The following is a 26,011-nucleotide window of genomic DNA, read 5'->3' on the forward strand; positions in this document are numbered from 1 at the left end:
AATGGGAAAAGAGATAAATAGTAAGTATGGGCAATCTACCAATAAAGAAAGTGGTAAGAGGGGCAGTAAAAGTTACTTCCAGGCAGCACGTGCTCATTCCACCCACAACTCATTGGTTTATAGTAATTTTGCCCAGGATGGAAACAGCAAAAGCATTTTTTGTTTTTTGTCATATTTAACTAAATTACTTCATAAAGTTAGAGGCCAAGAGGTCAAATAACTATATTTTTATCACTTTCCTTCTGCTTTGAAAGTTACTTAAGTAAAAGAGAGGGAGAAGTGATCTTTTTGTTCCAGCAAACACATATGCATACCAAAACTATTTTATCTGTGAAGACCTCTAGATGTAATAAATTATGTAATATTTACATTTCTATCAATAATGATTTTCTAACTTTAATCAGAATTCAAATAGATGTGATATCTTGATTACATGGTAGCTGAAGTGGAGGTTAGTTTGTACTTCTAAAATTCATTTTAACGAGATAATTTCTGCATATACTTTCTAAATATAATAATATTATAACAAATATTGTTATAACAATATTAAATTTCACACATAGCTTTTACTTTTTAAATAAGATTTTAATAAAATCAATGAGAAAGAAAAATAATAATATTGAAAAATATAGTACTATACAAAACTTTTTTATATTTGTAAAGTGTACATTGCAATATGTTCAACTTGTGAACAATAAGCAACCCCTATGGCCCAATTATATGAGGATGATATAAGTGACAAGCAAATGAAATGTAGTCTCGTACCAGACCCAGACCTACCAATCCTGAAATGTGTAGTTAATTGAACCCCAACCACCAAAGTACACCGGTTTTACTAAGATTAAATAGCTTTTACTAAGATTCTAATCGCAGAACCCTCAACTTCAAAAATCAGCTGTTGCAACAACTTAACCACAAGACCAGTCAGGTGTAATACAAAAATATAATGATAAAATTAAATCTAAGTAATTTTAAATTATTATATTACAGTATGCATCTAAGCTAATTTCTGGCTTATTATGCAACTACTAGTAAGGAAACAATGTTTCCATATACTACCGCAGGTAGAGGTTACGTCCCACTTAGTACCAATAAAGAAGCAGCTGGCTATTTAAGGATACTACCACCGTGGCACAATAAATGGGGATCTTGTTGGAAATTATATTGCCCACATAACTGTTTGTGAGTGATACAATTTTCATGGTTCCTATCTCTTCAAGGAAGTAGGCAGTGCAAGAGAAGAAGCAGATTGAAGTAGTTAAAAGTCTTACCCAAGACCAATTAATTAGATCAATGTCAAATATAATTTGCAAATAACAAAACATAATATACTTATAAAATTAAAACCTATAGTATTATATAATATGATTCATAACCCTTTTCACTACCCAATTTCACCCTTGGTATCCCTTCATTCTAATATCATTCATTACTAACTCGTAAGTACAAAAAAAAACCTGACTGTAAGAAAATATACCATTAAATTGGATATTTGATTCTATGAGATCAACCCATCACTAGAATTGAAAACTTTTTTAATTTTTTTAAGAGGAGGTAATATAGGCTATATCATTAATGTAAATTTTACATTTTTAGAAGTATTTACGATACCTTTTTGATTCAAAAACAAAGTTATTTAACTCATAATTTTCACTTTTTACTGACTTTTGTATAGTTAAATAACTTTAAACAAAACTTTTTTAATTTACCCAATTTTTCTGTTTTTGCTATAAAAAAATAATGAACAAATTTTTCTGTTGTGTAATTAATAGCTACAAAGAGCACATTTAAAACATTCTAATAAGGTTCTAGCATAAATTTCATCATCCTAGCTCAACAAGTTTTTGAGAAAATTATACTTAAGAATTAAAGAATAAGAATTTTCAGAAATAGAACTGCATGAAGTAGTCCCTTACTAATTCTTGCTCTGTCAGTTTCTTCGAAGATATTTAGTGCACTATGACCAGGTTAAAATACTAAGTGTTTATTTAAACATAATTTCCTAAGCAACTTCATTGAAAGACAAGACAGCACCATATACTTCAACTTTGAATGCATAAAATCCAATGAAAACATTTTGGGAAGTCTGTTTCAGATGACTATAAAAAGATTCCATGGGATTTTGGGTAATTACATGTAAATATTTCCATAACAGGTTTCTATCTGATAGGCTTTCAAAGATTGATTTGATAACTTGAGCTACATCTGGTGGTAAAGAATGTTTATGAGTACACTGCTCACCTGTGATTTTGCATCTATTGAATTTGCACCAGAAATTTTTCCCCAACAGGAATTTTTGGGCGGTCTTTGATAAATGTATATTTTATGAAAAACATTTCTTCTCATTTTCTAAACTGTTTAGGTTTCATCAAATAGCAAGACAAGACCAAAATAATTCTGCAAGCTGTTTATTTCCCTATCAGTCAATCTTCCAGTACCAAATAGGAATTTACATCAAGTTTTTTCCTTTGTAATCTTCAAGTACCTAAACGAAGGCTTTGCAATCACTATCACCCAGGTACTTTGAATTATTATTACTATTACTCGCAGATCATCAAATATGAAGTTGCTACACCTGCAACTTCCTCCAGAATAGTTCATCCTAAAGCAGTACTTTCCACTTTTTCTTGAGCATTTTTTAAATTTTCAATCATATGGCAGTATTTTCTAAGTATTTCAACATCTATAACCTTATCTGTGTCAACACTGGTAGTATTTATTGAAAATTAACTTTTTATTAAGTAAAATTTTTAACAGAATTAATAATTCATAAATTTCAAATGACATCAAGAACAAGTTCTGGTACAAAAGAGAAAAAGGTAAGGGGAAAGACAAATTAAAGAGAGTTTATCAGTTGAAGATAAATTGGATTTGATTTTAAGCAAATCTGATAACATTGAAAATGAAATTTTAACTGAAACACGAAAAAAAGATTACCAATTGATAATATTGAAATGATACTTCCATAAATTCAAAAATGGAATAACATGATTATAATATATTTCTCTAATAAACTGTTGAAAATAAATGATGAAAATTTGAAGTTAAATAAAATTTGTCAAAAATTTAAAATACTAAAAATAATAATATAAACCAGTACTTGAGAAAATATAATTGGGATCCCTTTGAGGAAACCTGAGCATATTTTTGATATTTTGAATAGAATATCACCTGTAATTGGGTTTCAGTTAAATGAAGTAATGATTGACAATTATCACACAATTTTTTAAAGAAATTCTGAAACTTGCAGACTACCTCTATTGAATTGTCAAATTTAATTGCTTTTGAACTAAAGTTGAGATCCTAAAGTAAAATTGTTAAACTTTCAATATTAGTTGGGAGAATTAATATGATATAACTTTGTTTACATGAATGAATCTATGTCTACTGAAAATTGGAGGCTTCAAGGTGGCCAGCTAAATCTATAGAGAAAAGTTTTGCTCCACAATGGGAAAATTTATGGTACTGTTAAATAAATAATATGTCTGCAGTTAAAGTTATAATCATCCTTATAATCATCTTCAGACTTAAATCCTTAAAGCCATGTACTGAAATACATATGTAATAATTAAATACATATTGTTAATGATAATTGGAATACAAGTTAAATCATAAATGTAGTGAAATAAGACTCTTAAAGGGGACTGCTGAGTTACTAAAATTACTTGTTTTTCAATTCCATTTCTGCTTGTGTATTATATAGAAACAGTCAATTACTTAATTATATAAATTAAATTACAGTACTTACTCAATTTTTTTTACTATATTTTAAGTTAAGCATTTTCACTTTGTATTCTATTGTATACCACCAGTAATTAATGAAGAGTTAACCTACGATTTGTTTAGGAGCTTCATACGAGTAGTGTCTCTCTGGATAGATAGATTGATGATTTTTTTCTTTTTAGTTATGGGAATGTGTGTGTGATAAGAGTGTATGAATGCGTGCGTGAGAGAGTTGTTTTGTCTGTACTTAATTGACAAGGAGATATTAGTGATATCTATGGGTGTGTGTGAAAAAATATGTTTGTTGTACATGTTATGCAAATTCATTTTTACTGGTTACTGGTTAGATGTGCATTTTTGAAGAATTTTGATACTTTTTTGTGTTTGGTAAGCAGCTGGAAGATTAAACAAGATATTGTCTTTCTATCTGAAACATGCATGAAATCAGTTGATGAGATGAGGCTTCTTTATATAGAATAATGGATTACATAATTTTTTGTGTGTAGTAATTTTTCTAAAGCTACTGGGCTTATTGTGTTTGCATCTGTTATGGAGGGTTTTATTTGTATGACAATAGATTGTATACTGGATACAGATGTTATTCTTTAGGAATATATTTAGTTTAGTTTTTACACTCTTAGTGTTTATGGCTGGAATAAGCAAAATTAGACTTGAAATTTGACCTTCACCTTCTTCTTCCTACAATTCCAACACGCGATACCTTATTAATGGTTAATATTAACATAAATATTAATGAAAGAATGGATAATAATGATTAACAATATCTACAAATACTCACTATGAATGAGTACAGCTCCTTAGTTAATTTTTATACTAGTTTTTTTTCTGGCGAAAAATGTTTTACCATTATCATCGCTCGGATACTAGAGTTACTGATAATAAGCTAACCTGTATTTATCACATTTTTTATAAATCAAGTTTATATAAACAAAATATTTATAATGTTGTTATTCTGACATTTTAATGGTCATAGGGCTGTTGCCATGCTATTTCTAAGGACAGAACTCAAAATAATTTTGTTAAGGATTTTAAAGAGGTTCTGGATTATGATAAATTAAGGTCATATTTATATGAACATGATTGCAGTAAAATTCTTGATAATGATGTTGATTTTCAGTTTTAATAACTTTTTTATATTTTATTACAGTATATTAATTAATCAAAATCTGTTATTTTAATTTATGCCATGGACAACAGTTGGGCTGTTGTCCATGGCATACAATTTCTCAGATGGACTGTATAAGAAAGGGTGTAAAAATCCTCACAGCCACAAAATTATACTGAACACATTAAATTAAAAAAAAAGATAGATGTGTGGATTATGGCAGCTAAAATTTAATATTTTAAAAATATTTATTACCTACTAAGAATCAGTGAAAAATTATAAACCCCTATACTGGTATGCCTACTATTAAAAATAAAATTTGTAAATGGTAATGTTGATTCTGATGAGAATGAAATTGTGAATATTTTTAATGGATATGGTTCTTGGAGCTATTCTATTTATAATATTTATTAATGACCTATTTTTACATAAATGTTATGGTAAAGCTATATGTTTTGCAGATGATACTGCTCTAGTATATTCATCAAAAAAACTTTTTAGATTTCTGACTTATCTGGAAAATTCAGGCTTATGGTTTTATGTCAATATATTAGCTCTTAATGCTTTAAAATCCCAATATCTAATTTTTATGTTTGCTTCCAGCTTATTAGCTCCATTAATATACGGTAATGGTAATTGTGCTCATACTCAATTACAATGCAACTAAGTCATCTCAGGTGAATTTTATTAAATACTTAAGGTTGATGGTAGATGACAAATTTTCATGGAATTTGCATATACAAAGTGAAAAGATATTAGTTTATATGCATTAAAAAATTTTATCATATAAAAAATATTTTTCCAATAGTGTCCTTCAACAAATCTACTTTTACTACTTTATTCAAAATTAAATTATGGATAGCACTGCTGGGTATCAACTGAAGAAAAAGAGAGATGAGATTACGACAGCTAAAAAACAATATTTTAAAAATATGAAGGAATTACCTGCCAAGAATCTGTGGAGAATTATAAATCAGTGAACTGGTATGTCTGCTATCAAAAATAAACTATCTGTAATATGTGTATATGGTAAGATGAAAGTGAAATTGCTAATAATTTTATGGTTTCTGACTTTTATGGTTAAAAGATTTCTGGCTTATTTCTTGATATTCATAAATCAACAGATACAGTTAAACATTTGCTTGTATTAGATAAAATGTATAGTGCAGACATTAAAGGTTTAGCTTTAAAATGTTTTGCATATTATCTGGAGGGCCGAAGTAACTGCATATTTGTGTGCGATTGTTAGCAATATCCTGTAGGTGAACTGTGGAGTCTCCTCAGGAATCAGTTCTTAAGCATATTCTATTCATAATGTTTATTAATGATTTGTTTTCGCATATATTTTATGGTAAAGCTTAATAGATTCATTAATAACCAAAATGTTGATTGCAATCATATTAAATTTTAATTGTATTAAATGGTATCTTTATTGACACCAACCTGATACAAATGTAAAGATAGACTGAAGAAAATAGTGCATATGTGTTGTTAAGTGTATTAAGGGTTTTTTATTTTAATTTTTTATTTATTAAATTGTTGATCTGATACTCTTACCTATATGGTCAAGCTTTAGCTTTGTGGGTAGTAAACTACTAGACCTACTCACTGGGTTATACTTCATGGGTTTCTTGTGTTTTTCATGTATGTATTATGAATTGATGCAGTTGAAAATAAATAAATTTATTGTTATTACTATTGTCTATTTTATTCGCGAGGAACTAATGAAATCAGTTATGAAACTGTACTTACATTCTTTAAGTTTGACATAACCTACAAATATCACCTCAACTTATATTTAAACAAGCACAGTGTCATATAACACTTCACATACTAACTTTCTCTTTTTCATTTATTCCTCGATCACCTGCAGGTTTTTTAAATATATAATTGGATTTTCGGTGTCTTTTTTTGTAGTTAGCCATAAAAACAAAATAAACAAATAACTCATAATTTATAGACAACCACAGCCAGTGTTTACTGGATATTGCCGTAATAATTCTAGCAAGAGTATGAAATACTATTTTAGTATAGTTTATTATTCAAAAAGAATTTTTACTAAAATACTAGGCAAGTAAATGCTCGCGCAAGGTAATATTTCGGGAACAAAGATTCAGAAAATTTAGTGTCTAAGTTATTACATCTATTTTATGTGGTACCTGAATATTTATAATTGAATTAGGAAAAAATGAAAATCAAAACAAATTACCAAACTTTGACTACGACTTCCTCTTTGAAGTAAAAGATAAATTTGAACCGATAGATATTGGTAATCGAAGCTGCAAAAGACTTAAAAATTTTATCGTATAAAAACTATTTTTCCAATAGTGTCCTTCAACACACTACTTTCTTCAAAATTAAATTATGGGTAGGAATGCTATCCATAATCTTAAGTCTGTTTTAAGCTGCTAAAGCTGTAGACTTCTTACTGAGCAGTATTTTTTGTTTTTAATGTAAACCTCTATTCACAGGATAAACTTACTCTCGTTTTTTTGAGATGCGTTTTACTCTCAGAAAAATAAAAGTACCACATCGACGAGGGAGATTCAGAGCCGTCTTGCCCCAACAAGTCTCTCCCTCCTGCTTCCTTAATTTGCAAAAATCAGATTGCATTAATAAAACTTTTTTTTCCAAAATATTATCTGCCTTAAAATAACTAAAAATTATGTAGTGGGAAGTTCATATGTTAATCTTAGTGGATATTATCCTCTAAAGAGAATCAACTTCATTTAAAGAAGGCAAAGTCCTGTAAGGACATCAGACAGGATTTCTGAGATCTGTAGCAAAAGAAACAAACCTGAAAATCTCTTCTAATTAATATTTTACATCCAGTGATCATTTCTAATTTGATACTTACCGCTTAACACCATAAACCTGAAGAATACACGTGCACTAGCTGCTTTAAGAAAACTTTAATTACAGTCAAATTTGTTTATTAAATAGATATAAAATGTATATGTCATTTCTTAAACAAAATTGGACCGTGTGGTCACTGATCTCTATATAACTGGATAGGGGATCCTTATGGCGTAAAATACAATAAAATGTTCAATATTGACCCCACAAGTTTAGTTGGTCTATGATGAACGCTTCTTCAAAAATCAGCAGATTTCGAAGTCGAGAGTTCCAACGTTCTAGTAAAGGTAGTAGTTACTTTTATACGGAGTTGAATACTAGATCGTGGGTACCAGTGTGCTTTGGTGGTTTTTATTCCCCAAGACCACCGATGATGGTTCACCAGTTACGCATTGCGATTCTCAATGGTTGCATGGCCTCTAACCTCCCGGGACCCCACAGGATCCGGTGAATCCGTGCCCTATGGGGGTCGCTCACCCAGTAGGCCGGGACTCGATCTTTCCTTTGCGCCATATCTCAAACCAGATCCCCTCCAAGAAGCAAGGAGGGAATCTGGCCGGGTCTCCGGTCTTTTCAATTTTCCCCTAACTCAACGGTCAATCATCGAGAGCGGCCCACCTCAGCGAACCGCCCTCTCATAAGCAGGGCTGCCTTGTATTTCCCTACCTCCAGTAACTGTCCCCATACCACTCCCTAGCGTCACTCCCCTTGACTTGTATTATTCTGATTACCATACAGGCTACGTTATCCCATTCATGTTTTCCTTTTAGCATGTACTGCAGCGTGTTTTCCGGATGCAATTGACTTATTCCAAATCAGTGTCTAATCTCGTCCCATCTATTACATCAGTATATCGATATAGTCACATATGCGGACACAATTCATATTGCAGCTCTCCTCTGCAGAGCAGATATCTTATTTAAGTTCTTCTTATCAAAGGCCTCGCCCCACGTATAAAATAACTGTCATTGCAATTGACAAAATCAGTCTCCTTTTCGATGAACATGGACCTGCTTAGTATGTGGTAATGAGCCTGCTTAGCTTACCAATCACAGCCTCGGGACGCTGCGTTACCTTGCTCAAGTGCTCCGTATGTAGCCTACGATCTGCAACGATACGCATAGATATTTAATACATCTAGATATGAGGATTATCATGCCACCTACTCTGACTCCTATTTCTCCGATTCTTCTCCTGCCTGTTAAGGCGACTGCCGGTGACTTATTAGGCGCTAATGTCAGTCCTTTTTCTTCAAGCCACATTTGTATACTATCGACCGCGACTGCTGCACAATCCTCCACTTCTTGTTCGTCGGCATAAGCTATCTGTTCGGCGTCCCCTTCAAACTCCAGTCTCAATACTCCGTCAAAGGTCCAAGAATAGACCCTTGTGGAACCCCCCGAATATCTCTACCGAAATTTCGCCCTCCTCGGTAAATACATGTATTTTACTCTGGAGTAGATAAGAGTAAAATAATTCTTATGCCCCTCAAATAATTACTAATATTCCTTTCTCGTAATTCTTCATTGATTACAGAGAGAGCCGAAAGCTTTCCTGACGTCTAGCAGGACCACTAAGGAATCCTCCTTTGACGCCAGGTGCTCAGTATGCAGACCAGTTAGAATTAAAACGCATCAAACGTGGACCTCCCCTTCACAAAACCGTATTGTCTAGGGAACAATCCCCCGTCATTTCTAACTCCGCCAATTCACGATCAACAATGTCTTTTAAATAGTTTACTGATCGTGTTTAATAGACAGATAGGTCGATACGTGACTCCTTCCATCTCTGTATCCCTCTTCTTCAGTACCAGAAACAGTCGTGCCAATTCTCAACACACCGGAAACGAGAGCCCTCTAGGGCCTGATTAAAGGCGTCTAACACAATCCAGGGGTATCTGGCCACCATTTCCTTGACTAATTTACCTGGAACCAAATCTGGTCCTGGACTCTTGTTGGGGTGTAATGTCACCGCAGCATTCTTGAGCTCCCCGATCGTGAACCTCGCGTTGTATTAAATTGTCATCTCTCTCCATTCTGACTCAACTACTGGGAAGAGTTCCTCTACAACTCGCAACGCTACCTCACTAGAAAGAGGGAGGCTGATCTTCCAAATCGGTCCATGACCAGTTTGTAAGCATCCCCCAGGGGTTTACTTCAAGGTCTTCCAGCAGTTCATGCCATGCTCTGACCTTGGCGTCCTTTATTGCCTTTGTTAATGCCTTCCTGACACGGCAGTAATCTTCTCTTAGCCCCTCGTCAACCCTACCGTTCCTTTTAGTATCTTGCTGCAGCCTCCTCCTCGAGGCAAGAATTGCAGCTCTCCTTTCGGCTATGACAGAGGACCACCAATAGACTCTACGCTTACTCGGACCTTCCCTTAGCCTAACATGTCTGCATACATTTTCTACGTATTCAGACAATCTTTCTGGCGTGATCAGAACATACTCGATACCTCGTCTACGACATCTGTTGTCACTGTCTGTAGGTTTCTAAAGTGAAACTAACTAGTCCAGGCCGGACGTGCCCAACGGTAAAGATGATGCGTGGTGGTCCGTGACAAATTCTTCTTGTCACACTAGTCAACCACACATCTCAGAAATGGTCGACCTGAGACTGTACTTCACTTAAAACTCGTATATATCATCCTCTGAAGTAATACCTGACGGTAATTCCCCGATGATAAACAGGAAAAAAGTGTTCAATATTGAAGCATACTCTAGCGCCGCGGAATGAGCTGCTGGGAAATAAATAAAACCATTGTAGGCATACGCGACTATAATAATGATGGTAGGATGCGTACTTTACTTAAGTCAGATAACCAAAAGAACGGTCATTTTTGCAACACAAGCAGAAATTTACGGACAGTTATAGAAAATTTATATAGAGATCAGTGTTCAAAATACAAAATCAGAACACTTCTACTGCATCGGTTGAAAACGTGGTTTTATACCTATATTACATCTGCGCAAGCAACAATTCATTTTAGTTAGTTCTACCACTCATTTAGTGTTCAAATTTTACCAATTCCAATACACGAGATCCCCTATCCAATTTTATAGAGATCAGTGCGAGTGGTTTACAGTAGTGATCATATACGGGGGTTTGGCTGGGGAAGAATATCACCGGACCAAGAGAAGCCTCAGGGAGGAAATCCGGAAGGCCTGGGATCGCTTGATATAGGATCTGTTTAACAAACCGTGGGGGAGGGCTTATCAAATCGTCATGAAAAGGTTTGGTAAGCGACTCCCTCTCCTTTCCAAGGATCAAACGACGAGAGCGGTATCAACCCTCTTCCCAGTCATGGATCTGGATTGGGTGAAGCGCGATTCTCAGACCTTCGGAAGAGGATCTGTGGACTGCGGCCCTGGTAATTACAGGACAGAAGAGCCCCGGGACCGGACGAAGTTCCTGGCATTACCGTTAACAACCTGGTGAGTCACCACGCCTGGGTAGTATTAGAGCTCATGAACAAGGTGTTGACGAATCGGACTTTCCCTCAAAATTAGAAGGAGGCTAGACTGGTTCTGCTCCCGAAACCGGTTACTGAACATCAGTAAGAAAGGTACAGACCAGTCTGTCTTCTAAACGAGCTGGCGAAGCTTTACGAGAGGCTGACTGTGAACCGAATATGGAAAGAAATTGGCTAGAGGAGGACTCTCAAAGGAAAGCGACCGTTGACTCTATTCGTTACGTTGTGGACTGGACCAAGACTTTGGGGCAGGCACCTGGCGAAACGCATTTTATAGTGTTCCCTGGAAGGGATCAGGAGCAGGGGCCTGAGTGAATATCTGGTGGCGATAGCTAACAACTATCTCCACGATCGGAGTATCATCGCCTATACAGAAGAGGTGATGCGTTTCGTCACTAAGTGTGGGGTTCCACAAGGGTCGGTGCTAGGTCCACTCTTGTGTTATATGATATACGACGACCTCCTGAAGATGGAGCTTCAAGACTGGGCAGAGGTGGTCACGTATGCCAACGATCTGGCACTACTACTTGCTAGCCGCACGGAAAGGCAGGTGGAAAACACCGCCAATATTGCAATAACATGAATCAGTGTCTGGCTACGGAGGAAAGGAATGAAACTTGCTCCAAGGAAGACGGTAGCTATTGTGGGACGCGTGGACTTCAAACTATAGCAATCGAGGTTGACGGGGTTAGGGTGGTGGAGTGCAAGGTATCTAGGTAGATAGATCAGGGCTCTTCACCACCCATCTCCGGGAGATGAAAACTAAATGTGAAGCAGTTATTGCCACATTAGGTCGACTGATGGCAGTGCGGGCAGGCTCTTAGCCCAGCAAAACAAGACTGATTACGACAGCTGCGCGGTCAACACTTACGTATGCAGTTCCGGTCTGGGTGGACGCACAAGATTTTAAATGAAATGTGGACTGGGCAGCGATTAAGGTGACTGCTGCATATCGGGGGATGCGGTGCAAGTGATTGCGGGCATCCCTCCGATCTCGAGGTGCAAGACAGCGGCACGAATCGCAGGGTCTTTGGGATGCCTCGCGAAAAGGTGCTTGGACTCAACGGTTGATCCCCCTGGATTCAGAGGAAGCATGGAGAGGTTTCCCACTTACTCAGTTTCTTTCGTGGCACGGGAAGTATGGGACCTATCTTTTCAAGTTCAAGCGGCGAACTCTTCATATTGTGTTAACTTTGGATAGCTGGACACCCCAGAGCACAAGATTTACCGTTTTGAAAAGTGGGCGAGTAGCCGACTACAAGGACTGGATTGGCTGATGCCAGAGAACACGGTCGGCCATATGCTTTAGGAACAACACCATGGGAGGAAGAGGTGTCCAGACTGGTCACGTGCATCCTAAAGACCAAGCTGGAATGGGGCCGACTGAAAGAACAAGCGGACAATATTGGCGGTGAGGCTCCGGTGACGCAATCATTGTTACAGTTACTACCATTTCGTGTTTAATGTTTATTTTATGTTAGTTTAAGATATAATTGTGTGTTTTCAAGATATGTCAAGTGGCCGTTGTGGTTATGACTGTTGTTTTGTACAGTTAATTAAACCCATCGTGGTAACTTCGTGCTGGGCCAAACCACGGATATTTTTGTTCTTTTCTTTTTAAACGTACTACATTGCTGTAATTGTGTATTTTTTCATATGCGTTTCCTTATCAATCAATTTTTTTTTGTATCTATGTATCTCACCTTACCTTAGTTTTCATACACGGTTCTCCTTTTTTCTGCCTGGATCTAATGGATAGAAAGGCTGTTAGTGTTCTCCTTGTATATATTTTTCGTTGTCGTGTCCTCCACTCGAGATCGGTCTTTCTATGAACAATAGATTACCCAAGCAAGAGTCCTTTTGGGGTTCGCAATTAAGTAGTGATAGATTTTTGATTTTTTTGTACATGATGATTTTTGTATATGTGTGTTTTATTTTGTTCTATATGTCAGGTTAGATATGTATATAGAGGTGTTGAACACGGGCCGTGTTTTATTTACCTCCAAATTAATTAACGTTTTAGTATATAAACTGTTTATAAGGGACTTGTTGGCCTTTCTGTCTGTTTTTCATTTAGTATATCAATGACGCAAGTCGTTCTGATTCTTTGATATGTGAGCATTTGTTGCTCAGGGATCTTTCTTTATTAAAAAATATATCTAGTCGTAGGTGCTGTTACTTTTTTGTTCAATTTTTATATGTCTGTTCTTACCTTTTAGGATGTAAGGTCCATAATGACGAGTTAGCATTCCAGTAAGGTGACACCTAACAATACTGGGAGTACGTCACGGGGTTATTGCATAGAAAATAAGTATATTTAAAAAAAAAGACTGGCGAAAAAAACGAGATCGCCAGGCATCGAATCGTGGACTAGAGAGGTAGCCTCAATGCTGAGGCCGTTTTAGTCACCCACACGCAAGAGTGGTTGGATTGGGGCTCCGATGAAGCATTGAGGACCCTCAAGGTATGCGAGGTGGGCGCGTGATTCAGAGGGGGTATGCGTGGGGTGCATACCCGGACCCTGATTAGGATATAAGGACGGGAAAAGTAGCGTTCCTGGGGAGAGGTGTCGTGGCGACCAGACGTGGTGGTCATGATGTCTCAATGAACCAGGAGGGACCCCCACCTACAGTACAGCGTTTTAAGCTGCAAGCACAGGGTGGGTTATCTACAACCACATCACTCAGGGCTGACCGAGGCAGCGTCTTCTAGGCAATTACCGATTGCCCCTGAGTATTTAAAAATGGCCTGAAAAATATAAAAAAAGGTACGATTCAGGACACCAAAATGAGAAAAAAGTTCTTATCTGGGATCAAGTATTCAACTGTGATTTAAGATCTGATCAGTGCTAAAAAAACAACTGATTAGTAATGGTGGTGACATTTATTGTTATGTTAATCTACTAAAAAGATTGTTGTGTATTTGAGATTACACTAATGGTTAAATCATTGATAGACATTGGCAATATAATTTGTAAAAATGTTTAAGCAAGGAGTTTATTATATTGTCACCACCATGCTAAAGTAACGAATGTGAAAAATTGCATTTTCTAGATTTGTCAGTTTATGACTAATCTAAACGTCCTGCATGTTGTGCTAAATTATCCATTCTCTTTTAGGAAGCCTAGTTTAAACCTTTTCACTTTTATGAATATGCATTCTTATTCAAAATTTAACATTGAAGTTGTTTAACTCTCCTGAAAAGTTAAGTTTTTCACATTTGTTACTTTAGCATGGTGGGGACAATATATTATTTGATAATGTATATTTAGTGTGTTCTCACAGCTTTTTGCAAAACACAAATCAAATTTTGTCATCAAATATTAATATTTTGTCAGTGTTATGTTAATGTACCAAATCTAAACTAACATTTGTTGTGCGTTTGATATTACAATAATTGTTAAATCGTTTATACACATTGCCAATAAAATTTGCAAAAATGTTTGACTTAACAAGCAGTGTAATATTATATATTAATTGATACTGTAAAATTATTTTATGTGCCCTCGTCGCTTTTTAAGTCCACAAATTAAATTTTGTCATCAAATATTAAATGTAAATTATTTGTCAGTGTTATGTTAATGTTCTAAATAATCTACCCTAATATTTGTTGTGTATTTGAGATTACAATTATGGTCGATAGACATTAGCAATATAATTTGTAAAAGTTTTTAAGCAAGCAGTATCAGTATATTACATATAATTTGATAATTTAAATTTATTTTGTGTGCTTTTGCCACGTTTTAGGTCAGAAATTCAAATTTTGTCTTCAAATATTAAATGTAATCTTATAGCAAGCCTTTCCCAAAACCAATTTGATATAGTAATGGATAATATGACCAGGAATTTGTGTGTGGACTACATTGGTCATACTACATATTACATGAGGTATACCTAATTACTTTAACAAGATATGTAACCCATTTTGATAACTGTTATATTATTGATGATGATGATTATGATCGCTGAACAATGAACTCTGACCTGACCCAATCGGTACCCATTGAAACATGATCTTTGATCTAATCGGTGCTCATTGAATGGGGATCAAGCATTCAATGAACGGTGATTTATGACCTGATCGGTGCTCAATGAATAATGGTGATCGTGATCAGATCGTTGCTCAATGACAGCTGATAAGTGATGGTGGTGATTATTTGTCAGTGTTATGTACCCTAATACCCTATCCTGTGTTATGTACCCTAATACCTTATCCAGTGTTATGTACCCAGTGTTATCTACCCTAATATTTGTTGTGTATTTGAGATTACAATAATGGTTAAATTGTCGATAGATATTGCCAATAAAATTTGTAAAAGTAAGCAGTCAGTGTATTATATATTAGTTGATAATGTAAAATTATTTTATGTGCTCTCGCCGCTTATTAGGTCTGCATATCAAATTTCGTCATCATATATTAAATGTAATATAGCAAGTCTTTCCCAAAACCAATTTGATATAGTAATGGATAATATGACCAGGAATTTGTGTGTGTACTACATTGGTCATACTACATATTACATGAGGTGTACCCTAATTATTTTAACAAGATGTGTAACCCATTTTGATAACTGTTATATTATTGATGATGATGATTATGATCGCTGAACAATGACTCTGACCTGACCCAATCGGTACTCATTGAAACGTGATCTGTGATCTAATCGGTGCTCATTGAATGGGGATCAAGCATTCAATGAACGGTGATTTATGACCTGATATCGGTGCTCAATGAATAATGGTGATCGTGATCAGATCGTTGTCAATGACAGCTGATTAGTGATGGTGGTGATTATTTGTCAGTGTTATGTTAATGTACTAAATAATCTACCCCAATATTTGAGATTACAATTACGGTTAAATCGTCGATAGACATTGGCAATATAATTTGTAAAAAATTTTAAGCAAGCAGTATATTAGATATTATTTGATAATTTAAATTTATTTTGTGTGCTCTCGCTGCGTTTTAGGTCAGAAATTCTGTCTTCAAATATTAAATGTAATCTTATAGCAAGTCTTTCCCAAAACCAATTTGATATAGTAATGGATAATATGACCAGGAATTTGTGTGTGGACTACATTGGTCATACTACATATTACATGAGGTATACCTAATTACTTTAACAAGATATGTAACCCATTTTGATAACTGTTATATTATTGATGATGATGATTATGATCGCTGAACAATGAACTCTGACCTGACCCAATCGGTACCCATTGAAACGTGATCTTTGATCTAATCGGTGCTCATTGAATGGGGATCAAGCATTCAATGAACGGTGATTTATGACCTGATCGGTGCTCAATGAATAATGGTGATCGTGATCAGATCGTTGCTCAATGACAGCTGATAAGTGATGGTGGTGATTATTTGTCAGTGTTATGTACCCTAACACCCTAACCAGTGTTATGCACCCAGTGTTATCTACCCTAAAATATTTGTTGTGTATTTGAGATTACAATAATGGTTAAATTGTCGATAGATATTGCCAATAAATTTTGTAAAAGTAAGCAGTGTATTATATATTAGTTGATAATTTAAAATTATTTTATGTACTCTCGCCGCTTATTAGGTCTGCATATCAAATTTCGTCATCATATATTAAATGTAATATAGCAAGTCTTTCCCAAAACCAATTTGATATAATAATGGATAATATGACCAGGAATTTGTGTGTGGAATACATTGGTCATACTACATGTTACATGAGGTGTACCCTAATTATTTTAACAAGATGTGTAACCCATTTTGATAACTGTTATATTATTGATGATGATGATTATGATCGCTGAACAATGAACTCTGACCTGACCCAATCGGTACCCATTGAAACGTGATCTGTGATCTAATCGGTGCTCATTGAATGGGGATCAAGCATTCAATGAACGGTGATTTATGACCTGACCGGTGCTCAATGAATAATGGTGATCGTGATCCGATCGTTGTTCAATGACAGCTGATAGGTGATGGTGGTGATTATTTGTCAATGTTAAGTTAATGTACTAAATAATGTACCCTAATATTTGTTGTGTATTTGAGATTACAATAATGGTTAAATTGTCGATAGAAATTGCCAATAAAATTTGTAAATTAGTTGATGATAAAAAATTATTTTACATGCTCTCGTCGCTTTTTAGGTCTGCATATCAAATTTGTCATCCAATTTTAAATGTAATCTTATAGCAAGTCTTTCCCAAAACCCATTTGATATAATAATGGATAATTTGAACAGGAATTTGCATGTGGACTATATTGGTCATACTGCTATTTTAAATGAGGGGTACCTAATTATTTTAACAAAATTTGTTTCCGATTTAAATAACTGTTGTATAATGTTTGACTTTTTAGTAAGCGGTATGTTATATTTTATTTGATAATTTAAATTAATTCTATGAATAAATTTACTTCAAACAACTGTTCAAATACACATACAATTGGGAGTGAACAGATGCTATAAGTATGCAAGATATATGACTAACACTGTAGTAGTGGTAAGAATAATATTCTGCTTTTTATAGATTTTCTTTAAACTTTAAGGGACTTTCAAATGTAAACTAAACAATATGACTTCGTGCCCAACTTTCTCATCTCGACTCTTAGTGAACCAAAAGTAATCAAAGAATTTTATTGAGAAAATCTATTAATTCTCTGTGAAATTTTAAAAAATCTTAGGGAATTTCACGTATGGAATTAATAATAACTGTTCTTACCTTTATATTTTTCCAGATATTGATTTTTATGAAAATTTACTAATTAATTAAATTTTTTATGTACCTGGGCATTTTATTTTAATCTCTGTTGGTGCATCACTTCTGTCTGAAAAATATACAAATAAAAACTTACTATAATTAAAAAACAATAGAACAATGTTAAAGCCTGACTGAAAATTATGATGTTAATTGTATTTTAATCCTAGCAATTTTCAAGAAAATTAGAATTTATGACTAAAGTATATATTTTATAAAGAATAATAATCTGCCGATTGGTGTGTTCTCAATCCAATATTTATAGGCACCCAATATGGTACAAAGCTAAAATTGATGTTTACGTTGCCACTGATTGTAATAATTACAAAAATTAAAAAAATATTAAGTTTTTTCAATAGGAAAAGAGCAGTAAACATTTTTCCAAAATTCTTACTTTAAATTTATGACTAGTGAAACGATAATACCTTCAAATGTAAAGGGTATACCCACACTCAACAGGTAGAAATAAAGTGGGAGGAGAGGTTTCAATGAAGTGTTGCACCTAAAATATTCACAAACAAAAGTTTCCTCGGGTATCTTCAGCCGCAGTACTAGAGTAAAGCAGTTCAGACAATTTTGATGCAATAAATTAAATATTAATTTATTGCATAGATATTATATTTATTAATAATATAAAATATAGTATATTTCCTCCTCTATGAATCATGAGACCTTGCCGTTGGTGAGGGGGCTTGAGTGCTCAGGGATACAGAGTAGCTGGACCGAAGGTGCAACCATATCGGAGAGGTATCTGTTGAGAGCCAGACTAAGGAATGATTCCTGAAAGAGGGCAGCAGCTCTTTCAGTAGTTGTTAGGGGCGTGAGTCAGGACGACTTAAACGGCCGTATCAACATCACTCAGTCCTCTGAGTACTGCGCAGCTGAAAGCAATGGAAAACTACAGCTGCTTTTTTTTCAAGAAAATGTGGCTCTCTGCATTTTCACATAGCAATAATGGAGGCGCCTTCCTTGGTAAAATATTCCGGAGGTAAAATAGTCCCCCGTTCGGATCTCCGGGTGGGGACTACTAAGGAAGGGGTCATCAGAAAATTAAAAAATAACACTCTACGAGTCGGAGCGTGGAATGTTAGAAGCTTGAAAAAGGTTGGTAGGCTAGAAAATTTAAAAAGGGAAATGGGTAGGACAAATGTGGATATAGTAGGAATTAGTGAGGTTCGGTGGGAAGAGGAAGGCGACTTTTGGTCAGGTGATTTTAGAGTAATTAACTCAGCGTCAAATAATGGGCAGGCAGGAGTAGGTTTCGTGATAAACAAGAAGATAGGGAGGAGAGTGGAGTATTTCAAAACGCATAGCGATAGAATCATTGTAATAAGGATAAAATCAAAACCTAAACCGATAACGATTGTTAACGTCTATATGCCTACAAGCGCCCATGATGATGATGAGGTAGAGTGTGTATACGAAGAGATTGATGAAGCAATTAAACAGGTAAAAGGAGATGAAAATTTAATAATAGTTGGAGATTGGAATGCAAGCATTGGAAAAGGCAAGGAAGGAAATATAGTGGGTGAATACGGGCTGGGCAAAAGGAATGAAAGAGGGGACCGACTTATAGAATTTTGCACGAAGTATAAATTAGTAATTGCCAACACCCAATTTAAAAATCATAATAGAAGAATATATTCTTGGAAAAAGCCAGGCAATACTGGAAGGTATCAGATAGATTATATCATGGTTAAGCAAAGATTTAGAAATACACTCGTTGACTGCAAAACTTACCCTGGAGCAGACATTGATAGCGGCCATAATTTGGTGATAATGAAATGTAGATTGGGGTTTAAAAACCTGAAGAAAAGGTGTCAGATGAATCGGTGGAATTTAGAGAAGCTTGAGGAAGAGGAGGTAAAGAAGATTTTTGAGGAGGACATCGCAAGAGGTCTGAGTAAAAAAGATAAGGTAGAAAATGTAGAAGAAGAATGGGAGAATGTTAAAAAGGAAATTCTTAAATCAGCAGAAGCAAACTTAGGCGGAATAAAGAGAACCGGTAGAAAACCTTGGGTTTCAGACGATATATTGCAGCTGATGGATGAACGTAGAAAATATAAGAATGCTAGTGATGAAGAAAGTAAAAGGAACTATTGGAAATTAAGAAATGCTATAAACAGGAAGTGCAAACTGGTGAAAGAAGAGTGGATTAAAGAAAAGTGTTCAGAAGTGGAAAGAGAAATGAACATTGGTAAAATAGACGGAGCATACAGGAAAGTTAAGGAAAATTTTGGGGTACATAAATTAAAATCTAATAATGTGTTAAACAAAGATGGTACACCAATATATAATACGAAAGGTAAAGTCGATAGATGGGTGGAATATATTGAAGAGTTATACGGAGGAAATGAATTAGAAAATGGTGTTATAGAGGAAGAAGAGGAAGTTGAGGAGGATGAAATGGGAGAAACAATACTGAGATCTGAATTTAAGAGAGCATTAAAAGATTTAAATGGCAGAAAGGCTCCTGGAATAGACGGAATACCTGTAGAATTACTGCGCAGTGCAGGTGAGGAAGCGATTGATAGATTATACAAACTGGTGTGTAATATTTATGATAATGGGGAATTTCCATCAGACTTCAAAAAAAGTGTTATAGTTATGATACCAAAGAAAGCAGGGGCAGATAAATGTGAAGAATACAGAACAATTAGTTTAACTAGTCATGCATCAAAAATCTTAACTAGAATTTTATACAGAAGAATTGAGAGGAGAGTGGAAGAAGTGTTAGGAGAAGACCAATTTGGAAGGACCAAGGGAGTCCGACAAGGATGTTCCCTATCTCCGTTACTTTTTAATCTTTACATGGAACTAGCAGTTAATGATGTTAAAGAACAATTTAGATTCGGAGTAACAGTACAAGGTGAAAAGATAAAGATGCTACGATTTGCTGATGATATAGTAATTCTAGCCGAGAGTAAAAAGGATTTAGAAGAAACAATGAACGGCATAGATGAAGTCCTACGCAAAAACTATCGCATGAAAATAAACAAGAACAAAACAAAAGTAATGAAATGTAGTAGAAATAACAAAGATGGACCGCTGAATGTGAAAATAGGAGGAAAAAAGATTATGGAGGTAGAAGAATTTTGTTATTTGGGAAGTAAAATTACTAAAGATGGACGAAGCAGGAGCGATATAAAATGCCGAATAGCACAAGCTAAACGAGCCTTCAGTATGAAATATAATTTGTTTACATCAAAAATTAATTTAAATGTCAGGAAAAGATTTTTGAAAGTGTATGTTTGGAGTGTCGCTTTATATAGAAGTGAAACTTGGACGATCGGAGTATATGAGAAGAAAAGATTAGAAGCTTTTGAAATGTGGTGCTATAGGAGAATGTTAAAAATCAGATGGGTGGATAAAGTGACAAATGAAGAGGTATTGCGGCAAATAGATGAAGAAAGAAGCATTTGGAAAAATATAGTTAAAAGAAGAGGCAGACTTATAGGCCACATACTAAGGCATCCTGGAATAGTCGCTTTAATATTGGAAGGACAGGTAGAAGGGAAAAATTGTGTAGGCAGGCCACGTTTGGAGTATGTAAAACAAATTGTTGGGGATGTAGGATGTAGAGGGTATACTGAAATGAAACGACTAGCACTAGATAGGGAATCTTGGAGAGCTGCATCAAACCAGTCAAATGACTGAAGGCAAAAAAAAAAAAAATAGTATATTTATTAATACGCCAATAAAAAATAATTCCACATCAGTAATAACGACTGGTCTTATCTATAAATAAAAAAAAAGCTGACTTTCCCAAGGGAGAAAAAATACCTTGAATTATTCTCAGCAGGGCCTTGTTGTGATCACTACAACCCAAAATTAAATTTAAATACAATTGGACCCCACAAAAATTCATAGTCTCACGCAACTGGTAATTTTACCCTTCCTAAAACTAATAAAATGATGGTGAAAATTATAATGAAACGGGAAATATTGGCAATGCTTTATCCTGATTATTTCTAAAATCAAATGAATGCATCTCCAACAATACTCATGCGCATACTCTATTAGTATAAATATTAAAACCATTATAAGTATGTCATCATTAAATCATGTAAAAAATTAGCAATTACAAAAGCAAAATTAATTTAACAAAATCTCAAGGATAAGCAAAATTGAAAAAAAATATATATATAACAAATAAATTGGACTAATATGTGTTTAAAGTGTATCAGTGGTGATTCATTCCACTGATAACTTAACAATTTTTTTTTGCCCACACACTCACACACACAATGCAGTCTATGAAACCATGCCTTAAGAAGGAAAAATCTTTTTCTGGTTTCCACCGTTGCTGACAGAACACAAAATTATATAATTGTTGACGGTAAAATCTACCTTCTATCATAAATATGGAATTGATTTTTCAAAGCTGTTATTCTGAAATGTTATTAAATAAATAATAAGACTTCTTACCTTTAACGTTATTCCAGATGTTGATTCTTTTTTATGATCATTTACTAATTACTTAAATTCTTTATATACCTGGGCATGTTATTTTAATCTCTGTTGGTGCATCACTTCTGTCTGGAAAATATAAAAATAAAAATTTACTATAATTAAAAAACAATAGAACAATGTTAAAGCATGAAGGAAAATTATGATGTTAATTATATTTTAAACTTAACAATTTTCAATAAAATTAGAGTTTACAACTAAAGTATGTACTAATAAACAATAATAATCTGCCGATTGGTGTGTTCTCAATCCACTATTTATAGGCACCCAATATGATATAAAATATGAATATGATATAAAATTGATGTTTACATTCCACCTGATCGTAATGGTTACAAAAATTAAAAAAAAAAATATTGAGTTTTTTCAATAGGAAAAGAGTTGTATATGTTTTTCCAAAACTCTTTATTTATCAATTAGTCTGAATAATTCAAAATTAATTTTTATTTATTTATTATAATTGAAATACTAATTGCAATATAGTTAATCAGAATGTATTTGCTTTAAAAAATTAGTCTAAAAAAAATTCTTGAAAATTACATAGCCATTTATTTACAAAAATGATTGTTTACATCAGATTGTAAAAATTTGAAAAACTTAATCTTTTCCTTACATTTAAAAAAAAAAAAAGTAATTCACTTGTTATTCAAGTTGAATTAATTTAAAAATATCAGCTGGTTTGAGAGAGTTGAGCTTAGAAAAGATTCACATATTTCCACCATAGATGGTTTGAAAATAATGATAATATAAAAATCACAAACAATTGGTATTGATAAAAAAAAAACAGTAATTATATAATTATAAAAGTACAAAAAGATTACAAATCTGGAATTAATAGTTTATTTTTGTAAACTTTCCTAAAGGCGATAAAACTTCCTAACTGTCAATAATAGACACTAAACATACTCAAAATTTTAATTTTTGAGAGGAATTTCCGAACCCTTTGAAACAAAATCTATAGTGAGGCAACGTGATGGTCTCTTCACTAATATTGTTCAACTGCACTCTGGAAAAGTTTACTGAGAAATAGAATAGGATAATACAAATACTTAATAAAAATGGGGCACAACATCTATATGTTTAAATGTAAACATTTTAGCATCTGCTGATGATTTGGTAACTTTGGCAATAGACATTAAAGAATTCAAGAATTAGAAAAATGTGCAAACAAAATCAAGCTGCAAATTTCATATAATTGATTCCAATAATAAAAGTAGAATCCAAACCATGAAAATTTCAGAATAAGAATCAATCAAATAGGTACAAAAATTTAAACATTTAGGTGAAATAATTATGCTGAGTGTTTTTAAAAAGAAGAAGTAAAAGCCAGACACAAAAAATGAAAGTGGCTTTCAAAAAAATAAAAAATTCTTATTCAAAAACCCATAATTAAGACACTAAGAAACATAGTTTTAGAGAAGTGTTGTGTGGTATGTAAGGTCTACAAAATTTTTAAGGAAAAATCTAGTACAGTTAAAAAAATAATTTTAAGAAAACTCTACGGTCTAAACTCAAGGATAATTCTTATAAATTAAGCAAATTAGAAGAAATTTACAGAAATTTTGAAATGTTATAATTTAGAAAAAGAACTCAAACTTTATAGTTACTTAAATTGAATGGATGATACTAAATTAACAATTTTTTTTTATAAAAGGAAATCCTAAATAATTATGTTTAATGTTTTTAAACTAGTCTGTTTCAGATTAATAAAAATCTTTCTTCCAAATGTCTTATGCAGCTAATTAATTAATTTATTAACAGCACATAACAATTCACAAAAATACAATATATATATATTTTACCTCATTCCTACAAGAAGAAGCAGATTTAAAATGGAGCTTCAAAAGTCTTTTGCAAGAAAAATTTTATCAATTTGAATATAATTTAATAACATATGTATTATTTCTTTTTTTTTGTTATGCTGTTAAATGAATAAATATATACTGAACTATGCTTTTCACATTTGTATAACAAATTTGAGTTTATTAATAAAAAATTTTGAAGGTGTAATTTAAATCATTTGTCTCAGGTAGTAAATGTTTACGTGTTTCTTTATGTACAAATGTTAAACACTTTAAGCAAACCATTAAAATAGACAGCTAGAATGGAGAAATCATTAATTAGCTACTTAATATTCAGCAGGAATAACCAATATGCAACTGATCATTTTGAATAAAATCTTTAATTTTGTGATTAGAACTGATAACAAGAAAATAATGCAAAGTAACTTAGTTGATGAACACAAAAAAAAATAATATTAAAACAGTAAAAAAAGTTTCCAAAAATTTAGGTCTAAATTACAGTTTGGTTCAAATTAACTATAAATGTTAACGTCATAATCACTTATATTTTTAATTTACCTAGTATACCTCTTTATTTATCACAATTTATCAAGTACACCTCTACAAATACTTAATGTGTAAAGCCGCCTTCAAAAACTCACTTTAATATTATATACAGTAATTCAACAAAATTAATTAAATGCCATTACTTACATTTTTCATCCACTTATTTAGAACAGATTAAATATGTATAAATCATTACACACTTATAGTACGTGGAGCAAGGGTAAAAAATGTTATTTCACTATTCACAGAAACCAATCAGTAGATCTATAAAATAATTTTTCGTAGTAAGCATTGGCGACCTAAACCAACAGACAAACCGACGCCACTAAATTACTTAAATAACAGCTACTAACGTAGCGTTTGAAAGGACGCTATCTTTGCATCAATATTAAACCAATCCTTTACTGCCGACATTTTGATTTTTAAAGTCTACGCGGGAAACAAGTCAATTGTAAATCTTTTGAATGTAACGTTAACTAAATGTATTAAAACCAATATTATTTTGTAACTTATAAAACACCAAATAAAAAATAAAAAATAAATTAAAATACTATCTATATTTATAATATATTATTAATTCACACGAATTCATAATTTTTTTTTTTAATACACTTCTTAATTTAAGTAAAGGAAGCAATGTGTTCGTGAAAAATTTCGGTTTTCAGATTTAAGCGGAAATATCCATTTTAACCATCTTTGAATTCATTTTGACTACTTTCGGCGTGAAGTCAGTATGTACGTTTGTATCTCGCATAATTCAAAACTGATTAGCCGTATCATGATGAAAGTAACAAGGTGTAGCATTGCGCACAGTATTCGGCGCGCATGCGTATACGCTCGTCCCAAAATCTCATTTCTACCGGGTTATTTGAACATATAAGTAAGGGATTTTGGGACAAAAGTTTTTAGTTGTACAAAAATTTTGCAAAATTTTAAATACATGATAATGATTAAACGAGCTAACAATCGAATATTTATGAATGATTATTCACTTTCAATATGAATTAGTATTATTTGGTACTGATAAAGTTGTAATATTATTAAAAATAATAAAAATATTATCGCAAAACAATTTTTAAAAGAAATTGCTTTTAATAATCTAATTTACACGGGAAAATGAGATATTACTTATTTTTTTTACGGATACCAAAATGAATATTACTTTATAATACTGAAATAAAAATAAAATAAAAAGTTGTTGTTTAGTGAAAAATAATTTTATATTCAATAAACATATTTTTCTAATGAGTCAAATGAAATGCAAGGGA

The 26,011-nt window shown here is 33.3% G+C and overlaps 2 long non-coding RNA genes across 5 annotated transcripts in view; both read right to left on the reverse strand.

The window, feature by feature from the left end:
- The window catches only part of LOC142324820 (uncharacterized), a 77,853-nt gene extending 71,017 nt beyond the window's left edge, over positions 1-6,836 (reverse strand). For 3 of the 4 annotated variants that reach the window (XR_012756403.1, XR_012756401.1, XR_012756399.1), the window contains exon 1: positions 6,602-6,836. This is a non-coding gene — a long non-coding RNA (uncharacterized LOC142324820). The remainder of the gene's footprint in view (positions 1-6,601) is intronic. The other variant, XR_012756400.1, reaches the window with a different exon arrangement.
- Positions 6,837-17,462: 10,626 nt separating this feature from the next.
- Positions 17,463-25,131, reverse strand: LOC142324825 (uncharacterized). Its single transcript, XR_012756408.1, has 3 exons — positions 24,891-25,131; positions 22,354-22,464; positions 17,463-17,995 (listed from the first exon to the last, which is right to left on the reverse strand). It is a non-coding gene; the product is annotated as an uncharacterized LOC142324825 (long non-coding RNA).
- Between the last annotated feature and the right edge of the window lie 880 nt (positions 25,132-26,011).

Source organism: Lycorma delicatula, chromosome 5, assembly GCF_047948215.1.
Source record: "Lycorma delicatula isolate Av1 chromosome 5, ASM4794821v1, whole genome shotgun sequence".
Lineage (NCBI taxonomy): Eukaryota > Metazoa > Arthropoda > Insecta > Hemiptera > Fulgoridae > Lycorma > Lycorma delicatula.